The sequence below is a fragment of the Protomyctophum parallelum genome (assembly GCF_964188405.1).
Source record: "Protomyctophum parallelum genome assembly, chromosome: 6".
NCBI classification, from domain to species: Eukaryota; Metazoa; Chordata; class Actinopteri; order Myctophiformes; family Myctophidae; genus Protomyctophum; species Protomyctophum parallelum.
In genome coordinates this window covers 38,688,219-38,698,477 of record NC_139701.1, presented here as the reverse complement: position 1 = coordinate 38,698,477, position 10,259 = coordinate 38,688,219, and the positions used below count along the sequence as shown (strand labels likewise).

At 38.6% G+C, this 10,259-nt stretch overlaps 1 protein-coding gene across 1 annotated transcript in view; it reads left to right on the top strand.

The window, feature by feature from the left end:
• The first annotated feature begins 5,200 nt into the window (after window positions 1-5,200).
• The window catches only part of LOC310860681 (semaphorin-4E), a 22,875-nt gene continuing 17,816 nt past the window's right edge, over window positions 5,201-10,259 (top strand). The window contains exon 1 of the mRNA XM_083767771.1: window positions 5,201-5,340. The gene's annotated coding sequence lies outside the window, so the exon portion shown is untranslated. The remainder of the gene's footprint in view (window positions 5,341-10,259) is intronic.

Genomic DNA, 10,259 nt, shown 5'->3' with positions numbered 1-10,259 from the left:
AGCCTGTTGTCAGCTATTTTTGAAAAAGTTTGTCAATTTTTTAAAAGATTTTGCAGAAATGTATTATGAGTACTTTTACTTTAATACTTTAAATATATTTTCATGCCAATACTTTTATAGTTCTACTTAAGTTATACTAGTAAAACAGGACTTGTACTTGTAACAGAGCATTTATTTTCTACATTGTTGCATTGCTATACATTTACTCAAGTAAAAAAGTACTTCTTCCACCACTTGCACTAGTCCTAAACTACAGCGTGAGCTCCCCCCCATTATGTCAGCCCCTTCATGAATACCCCAGTCTATCTGCCGTCAACCTACAAAAGCTATCTTTTGACAGGATGTGCACAATGTAAAATCATCAGACAGACAGCTTGCTTGTGCTAGACCTCCCTATAGAGGTGTGTGTTTGTGTGTGTGTGTGTGTGTGTGTGCGTGTGCGTGTGTGTGTGTGTGTGTGTGTGTGTGTGTGTGTGTGTGTGTGTGTGTGTGTGTGTGTGTGCGCGTGTGCGTGTGCGCGCGCGCAAGCATACACTTATGGACCTGCATTTGGAAGCGCATTTATACGTGTATTCAGTTGCTTTTGCACACCCCACCATAGCCAACCCGGACCTGACTTTGTTAGTGTCTTCTATTCCTCCACAGTATAAATGACAAACCCCCCTCCCACCCACAGTGTTTCCTCTTTCTACGTTCAAGATGACAGAGAAAAAGTAACAGAGACACGATGAGTCTTTAATATGAGAACGTCACCTTTAACATGATGGGCAACTGGGTAAAGAGGTTAATTCTGCTGTCACTAGTAACAGGTAAGGTTGTTACCTTCATTTATGACATAAAACAACATAAGAGGCTGAAAACACTGAGCCTGAAACCATGTGTTTTGAGCAGACCAAGTGTCTTGATCTTATTAAAGTTGTGAAAATGGCGAGATAATTTGTAATAGCAATATATATATATATATATTTTTTATTGCATATTGTTTCTAGCATCTAATGCAATATTAAATACCACTATAACGTATTTAATTCTGTCTGTCTATCTGTCTGTGTGTCTGTCTTCTCTCCATCAGCCTTAGTGAATTCAGATCCAAATTCTCTGATTGTGGTGGTTCATCCACCAAGGAAAGAACAAGTTCCTCTTGGTTCAACCCTCACTCTAAGCTGCACTTTTAAACCTGCTGATAGGGTTGCAGTGAACTGGTGTTTTACTAACTCTAATAGACCATCAAACACCTGTGAGTGCTCTCATAAACTCACACATCAAATCTATGACAAATCTGTGGAGAGTGATGTATTTAAGCATACAAATGTTGCACGCAATGACAGTGGATGGTACTTTTGCAAAGTCACAGAAGAGTATCCAGGGTTTTCTCAAGACTGCAGCAATGGAACACATGTAGATATTTTGGGTAAGTATATTCACTGAATAACAGCTGTAGTGCCGTTACGGAGTATAATTAATTATTATTCATGTACTTATCATCTCTTATGGCTTGCTATAAATACATAAATATTTCTAAAAGTACCATTTATTTCTCATGACACCAGATAGCACAATGGAAGGTACGACACATTTCAATGTCATGATGCCTACACAAGGTATAGGTATAGGTATGTATTTGTGTGTATGATACTATGTGTACATATTTCATACCCAGTGCATTTGCTAAGTAAGCACCATGTCAATGTGGGTCTTATTGCAATCTAGTTTTTTAACCCTAAATTTAAAAGCAAACTGCCAATAGGGCATGCAAACCTCGCACCTTTGGTATGCAAAATTCGGGGGGTTCGCCATTTTGATTGTGATGAGTCACTACTATACCTGGCCAACGGATAGGCATACAGTGGTGGAAAAAGTACTCAATTGTTTTACTTAAGTAAAAGTACTAATACTGCAATTTAGAACTACTCCGTTACAACTAAAAGTACAGAATTGAAAATGTACTTGAGTAAAAGTACAAAAGTATTGGCATCAAAATGTACTTAAAGTACTACAAGTAAAAGTACTCATATTGCAGGGCCAGCAGACCACCATGGTCCATCATCATTACTTTTTTTAACCGATATTGTTAACATCCTGCTTCTCAAGACCGATACCAATAACTGATAATAGTAGATAATAGTATTAGCACACCTGAAGGTAACAAATACTAGTAGTGGGCAAAGATGGATTTAACATAGCTTTGACGTAACCAAATATAGTAAATCATTATTCATTATCATGACTATTAAAACAAAACCCAGAATAGTTCTGACTGAATGAACATATATATTTTTAAGTCCTATGACACTGTTTTCCCCCCAAGCAGAACTAAAAACCTATGGGTGATTTGTCACTTGTCAAGAAAATACTTCTTTCCCCATAACAGCAAAGATTGAAATGGAAGGTACAACTTTAATGACGACTAAACAAGGTGTGTTTGTGAATATGTACACATACATTCTTTAATACAGGCTTGTAATGAAAGCATACGCCTAATAATTTCACAACTCAGTGATCAATCTTGATTAACGTTAATACAGAGATCAAAGCATCTATAGTCACCCTTATCCCTAAACCTTTTTACAATTATTTTTACAATTTTGAAAAACCCTTTAAAATAGTTCAAAATAGCCGATGTACAAGCTCACGTGTCAATATACTAAATAGTAAAAATAATTGCCAATAAGTTTAGGGATAAGGGGTAAGGGGTGGTTCAAGTTGTGTGTGTGTGTGTGTGTGTGTGCATGCGCGTGTGTCAGTAAGTCATGCTATATTGTTGTCTGTTTTCCATAGAAATTACGAGAGAAATGACACATCCCACAGATGGAGATGGGCTCTGGCTCTATGACTGGAGGTTCTGGGTAATATTGGGGGCATCAAGTCTTGTCCTGGTTGCACTTTTAGCCATCCTCTGTGTTTTTCTGAGAAGACTGCGTCGGCGACGCAGAAACAGAGGTATATATTTATTTTTGCTCTTAATGGTCGGCCCTGGCCAGCCTAGCTTTATTTATCAATAAAGGCAAAAAGGCCCCCCAAAAAAAGACTTGATCAGGTAACAAATCTCCAGATGTGTGTCAACACACATCAAATAAAATAAATAAAACAAAGAGAGATAGAGTGAAAAGAAAGTTTGATTTCATATGCATGCAAAGCTGTAAGTGTAGAATCATGTTATAGGCAATAGTCCTGGCCGATTAGCGGGTGGAGGCCACATTGAATGGCCTATTATTCATAATGTGCGAAAGCGAGTGAGGAGAGTAAGAAAGTTAGAGTAAGAAAAAGAGTGGGGGAGAAGATTATAATTTCTCTGAAAATGTGCCCATGCAGCTCATGGCTGATAGTGAGACAACAAGTGGTGTTGTGGTTTGACAGCACAGCATGAGTAGGTTAGATGTAGGGCACATAATATTATATGACTGTGTGTGGTTAGAGGAAAGGCTTACTTCTGTACTCTTTGCAGACTCGTACAACCCCATAGTATAGATTCATGGACATCATGTGGGATTACTTATGTCTTATGTGCTGAATGTGCAGTTAGTTATAACTATTCTTTTTTTTTCAAATCACTTCTTAAAATCTCCTTTTTTAGATGTCCTTTTTTTGTATCCTTTTAAATTGTTTTGTTCTATTTATTCTATCTTGTTTTTACTCGTTTCATCGATTTAGTTTCAATTAATTTGAGATTAAACTGTGTTTCATAAATAAATACATCAATATTAACCACATGAGCACTAGCATCCCTATTCTGAGGGCGAACAATAGGGGAAAATAGCAATCTCACAATGATTTGCATTGTGACATGCTGTGAGTTTGTGAAAATGAAACACCTGTGGTCTCTGAGGTTATGAGCTTGTAGATCTATAGGAGAGAGATTTGGTGTAGAGGTAAATAATATCATACCTAGAATAGAGCCTTGGGTACTATGGTTTAAGTGTTTAAAAGATGAAAACCAATTTTAAACAAATAGCATTAATAGCAATAGCATACATTATTAGTTTTTATAATGGAGGCAAGATAAATAATATAATGTTACATTTAATTGTTATATAACATGTAACTGTCTGCTTTTATTAATTAAATTTTCTTTTTTCCTTTTATTTAATTCTTGTCATAGAAAGTCCTATCTATGCAAATACACATCCAGTGGGCTTACGGTATACCAACAGACAGCCTTCTCCACGTCCTGGGATGCAGTTGGACACTTTGAAGACCATTCCTCCTTCTAAAAACCGTCAGACCTCTTGCCCCTCCAGTAGACAAGAGGCCAAATGGAGCCTAAAGCCATAAACAGGTGGCAGAGTGAGCTCGTTCACAAGCCATTTTGTCCATGACCCTGAACCCCTCACTGTAGCCCTGAACTCCAGCCTGAAGCAAGTACAAATGTTATTTAAATGCCATACGCATCACAATGTGACAGGTTGTGAGCTTGTAGATCAGTTATTTTTGCTATGTGTGTGTGCCCATTCACACACACACACACACACGCACGCACGCACGCACGCACGCACGCACGCACGCACGCACACACACACACACACACACACACACACACACACACACACACACACACACACACACACACACACACACACACACACACACACACACACACACACACACACACACACACACACACACACACCTTAATACATGATTTGACCAGGGTTAATGTGTTAGAGTTGACTAACCTTTCCTTTCTTGTACTGTAGGCCTATGTCCATTTTCTTCCACTAGATGGCATATTGCTTGTTTGCAGACCATGGATTGCAGTTAAAACTAAAGAGAGTCAATGCAACTTGTCTTTCAGCAGTTTGATTTTGTGACTTTTATATAAGATTGTTTACTATTATAGTTTCAACTGAAACATACCTATCTTTAGTCGTTAAGTAAAAGTGAAGCATGGTGAATTTAGCCAGCCAATGTAGATATTATTTGTAAAGCATATTGATGTATAATTAAAAACACTTTGCTTCTCATTTTCTGGACACATTTTCTATCTCAAACCCTGACATCCCATGATCATAGTAGTAATTGCATTCAGTGTGAAGGGTTAAGGGTAGCCCTTTCTTGTGAAGCACACCCTCCACCACCATCATAACACAGGGAATTCGAAATCATAGACAAACAAACGTCACGTGACCATGCAGGTACTGCCTACAACTCGTGAAGCCGTACGGATCGCGATTAGCGTTCCCAGCAGGAGGAGGATCTGAGGCGAACGTTACAGGTGGAGCAGCACAGAGCGTGCAATCCCTGCTCGGACCCTCTAGTCACGACACTAAACAACCTCAAACAATCTCTAATGTAGACCTTCAGTGCAGATCAGATTCAGAACCCTCCAATGCAGAACACGTGGTAAGTAAATCTGATCTTTTACATGTGATATTATTCTGGTCACTTCACTTTGTCTGTTAAAAGGGGTCAGACTCAGCGCAAGTGCGGCTTTTGCATGAAGCTTTATGGTAATTATGGAGTAGGCTAGGCTGTAGGTGGCCAGGCTATAGTAACGTTATGTACCCGTCCCATACGTTCCCAGTGGGCTCTTATCTTAGATTACAGGCTATCCCACTCTATTAATAGCAGCCAAGTTCTTAACCATGCGTGTGTACTACTAGCCTAACTACATATTGGGCACTCCAATGTTACTCCAATGTTAGCCTGCTACTACTTCAATGTTAAAGGTATACTATACTTTAACTTCCACTAAACGCATACACCACCATGGGTTTACCAAGTAGTGGTAAGAAGACTGCTGATTGTGCTAAAGTTAAAGGAGCAAAATGTGGTAACTATTTTTGTGAAATAACCGACCATATGACTTGGTTTTAATTCGAAAAACAACTATCAGGGCAGGTTGTTGTACAGAGTAGTGCTACTGAGAGAACCAACGAAAAGTAGGCTACTTCAGAAATGGGAGGGTAAGATTTTTTATATTCTTTGAAACAATCATTTAGTGTAACATAAAAACGTACTAGTCCACTAAAATATTTAGATATTTATTTATTTTAGTTTGTTTTTGATTCAGTGTAACTGAATGTACAATTTTGGTCACTATAAGCATTGCTTTGTGTGATAATGTTAACCCCTATCCTGCAGTAATGTTATGGTGGAATAGCACTGTCTGTGGTTCTCAACCTGTGGTTCAGGTTTGGTGGTGTCCTCAGATGACAGTGAAGTGATAATTTAAGTACTAATACCTAAAAAGAAAAACAAGAAGAAATGTAATTGGAAAAAAGAACATTAAGCATCAAAACAAAAGTAATCAACAAACTATAGTCTGACTATAACTAGTCAAACATTGGCCAAATTGTCAAATAATATAAGAAAGGGGCAAAAAGTGTGAAATTGTGCGTTCTACATAATTGTAGAACGCAAAGAAAGCTTGTAGATCTGCTATTTTCACAATATTTATCTGTGGAACCAAGTCAGACATGTAATGCCTCAACTCTTACAAAGTGTTTGTCAGGATAGGTGGACCCCAGTTCAAATATATGATTATTTTTGGGGGTCCCCAGTTCAACTTCATATATAATTATTTTAGGGGTCACGGCCTGAAAAGCTTGAGAACCACTGGAATAACACATGATGCATAACTTTCATAATGCCAACTGCCAAGTGGTGTCTGTTTGACCGGAGAACTGGACAATTTTAGCTGGATTACACTTGCTCTGCAGGGTCACATGGTGTCAATGTCAATGTACACCACTCAGTGCAAGGCCACACATGATATACTTGCCCCCAGTGATCTCAGATGGTGTCAGTATACAGTTCGTGTTAGCTACACTCGTGTGCATAAATCTGGCAAGAGATTTATTTAGATCGGGTGTTCCTTATGCTATATGAGCACACTGATGTAGAAGTGTTTTTATAATGTAATATTTTTATGTGGGCTTTGATGGTCATATTGGATTATTGAAAGAAAACTTTTTGTTGAGACATTATTTAATTGACCTTTTTCATAATTATTTTTCAAGGCTTGTATACACTACACAGAAGTAACATATTAGGCTTACGGTTTTGGACATTTCTGTCTTTTGTACAATTGAACACATTAAATAACCATAAAGGTGTTTTATATCCCTCCTGGTGAAGCTTGTAGCTTGTGTGTTCAGTTTATAGAGATCTCACATACATTGAATTCTAATGTTAAAGCATTTGTGTCATAATAAATAATGATATCACTTCCTTGTCTCCGTACCTGTTCCTGACACACCAGGACAAATAACACCAGTACTCTTGAGTGGCTATTGAATTAGCTTTACCTAGTTGAATGACTCAGTCGCAATCATTTCAGTTGTGTGTAATTGAGAATTAGGGTTGGGCCAAATATCAATATTTTTAAGCAAGCATCTTGATATTGATATAATATCAATATTGCCCAGCCTATGTGAATGTGTTTTTCCGAACACCGTCCTGTTTCCATTTGGGTGTTTCCAATCTGTCAGTGAACATGTCACTACCCAGAAGGAGTTTTTGGGGTGTAAAATCTTTCCCTTTGTGTTCCTGATCCTGCATAGACTTGCCTGTGTGTGTGTGTGCGCGCGTGTGTGTGTGTGTGTGTTCTTATATTGCACATGCTACAGATGATGATGATTTGTCAGAGCAGATATTTGTTATCTGCTCTCAGAATTCCTGGCCTATTAGTAGTTAATTGGATAAAGTACCTAGTCGTCGACCCCAGTCGGCTTAAGAACCATAAACACAGCAGGTTATTTGTACGCTTCTTTTATTATTACAGCTAATTAGAAATCTCTTGCCAAGTCAAAACAAAAGATGGCAAACTATTATTGTTGAGATAAAAGAATGATTTATTTTAGTGATCTGAGCTAGTAAAAACATAACCTGCTGCTGAACTGGGGTGTGTTTTCCAGCGTATATTTCACAACAGCGTCAGTGACACAACGAGTGTCAGAGGTGAACACCCTCCCACAGCTGGTTTCCTGTTCAGGCCCCATGCTGATGGAACACTGACTGTACCACAGCCATTCAACAGCTCTTATCTGCCAGTAAGCTGGTCAGATTGGCAATATGTAAAACTGAAAAATGAGTAGCTACTAGTCAGCCAGCCAGCTAGCTAGTAGTTACTATAGCCGGCCAGCTAATAAGCCAAATGGTTAGTAGCCAGTTACTTTTCGCCTCATTCCACCCCTCTGGTTAACCAGTTACTGAAGAGGGACTCACACATAATAGACGGGGCAGTCACACACAAAGTCGGTTTGGGTTTGTCACTTTTAATACGCCTTTATTGATTTGGTCATTAATGACTCGTATCAATGACACATATGTGCTTGTCTGTGCATGTTTTTGTATTTTTAACACAACAATATTGTTGGTTCATGAGCTTAAAGGTGGTGTAAAAGATATTTATTGTTTAAAACACCTTTCTTTGGGGTATAAAAATATATTCTGATATTGATATTGAGTGTTAAGGAGTCTCCCTGAAAATACATTTTCAGCTGGATTACAAATTTAATCTAATCAAGAGTACCCAGAGTACCCATTCTTCATCAGCTTCAGTTATATAGTATTCCAATCCCAAAATGTTCTGCTAATTTATTTTATTTCATCACTTGCCATTTCACTTGTTTGTCCTGTATCCTGTATGAGGTTTATCTCCTTTTTGGATTAAATTGGTATCCTGACCTGGAACTGAGTTGTATGTTTAGATCTTTTACAGAGATGTTTAGAGAGTGAGACCATCATAGGATATGGTAGTACCAGCTGGTTAGGACACAAAACAGTAAAGAATAAATCTGGGATCTTTAGATTGGTCAAAAGGGCAGGGAAGATTATGGGTATCATGTCTACACCCACCATAAGCTCCCCAAGTAATTTTTAAATAGTCCACCCTTAGGCAGGCTAAGAGAAAATTGTGTCTGACACCGCCCATTTGCCCTCAGTAAGAATTACTGCTGTCGGGTAGGTGATATATAGGGTCCCTGTATGGAGCTATGATAAGTTCAGGCACTCATTTGTCCCTCTGTCAATTAACACTCCTCAATGGACTCCTCACGGAGGGCAGACAGCGGGGTACAAGGTTTTGAGGTGGTGAAAAGGTGTTGCTCTTGGTGCACTAGGTATGTTGGCTGGGGTGATGTCTATTAATGCTAGAAGGTGATGTATAGGCCTAAATGACGAATTATGTTAGGGCTGTATATGTACATGTCACCGGGTGTCTTGTTACTTGTGCAATTGTTGTTACTTGCGCAAGCAGAGCACGTACTGTAATCGGCTGCGTATGTCGGTGGCGTCGCTTGGCCAATCAGGGACCAAGTGTATGTTGGTGGCGTCGCTCGACCAATCGGGGAACATGAACAACGATCGGCTGGGTATATAAGTCTGTACATTCCACCAGCCAATGAGAAACCACTCTTCTCGATGACATAACTAAAGTATGTTTCAAAATTGGTATAAGGTCAATAGGGGGTATGTGTGTATGTCGGTGTACTCCACCGGGCAATGAGGGACCTCTGACCACTGCTGTATTTCAAACCTAGACAGCAGCAGAGCTTTAGGACAGCAGTCGTACCCGCAGTGGTGAGCGCACTTCATGGCACGCTCTTCTTGCGCACAAGTAGGCCATACATGGCCTACTTGTGTGCAATGTGCAAGTTGGCAGCTCGACAGAGTGCATTTCTAGTTTTGTATTGTATGCAGCTGGTCTTACAGGGGTCTCTGGAGAGACCCCTGTAAACTCTAGATAGCAATGATTACTATCAGAATATTTCAACACAATGTTTTTAACAAAGAAAAATAACAGTGTGGTTAATATTAATTTTGTGATGTTTTATGCTTGGTGGACTATGTCTTATGCTTGGTGGACTATTGATGTTTTATGCTTGTGGACTATTGTGAATAGATGGATACTTGTTCTTCTTTTCCGCTATTTTTTGAATACCAGTGAAGATTAATAATTAGTTAATGTTAATTTATGAGTTGTAATTTGTATTTTGGCATTTTGTTGACAGCCAAACAGTGTTGTCATGGCTATTTGCGCCCAGCTGGTAGAAAGTAGAAACCACAAGTTGCCTTTTAAGAGACGCAAGTGTAGGCCTAAACAGGGGCTTTTTAAAATGTTCATCATAAAACTGAAAATGTGTCTGACTATAGGCACAAATATACTAGGCACTTTCAATGTTCTATATTTCTGCATAAATATAACCTAAAATTGAGGAAGATTGTCCAATTTTAAATAAAGCATTACCGTATATAATAAAAGCACATAAGAATTATACAAATTCAAATTATACAAATTCTTGTATAACTTGAACTTT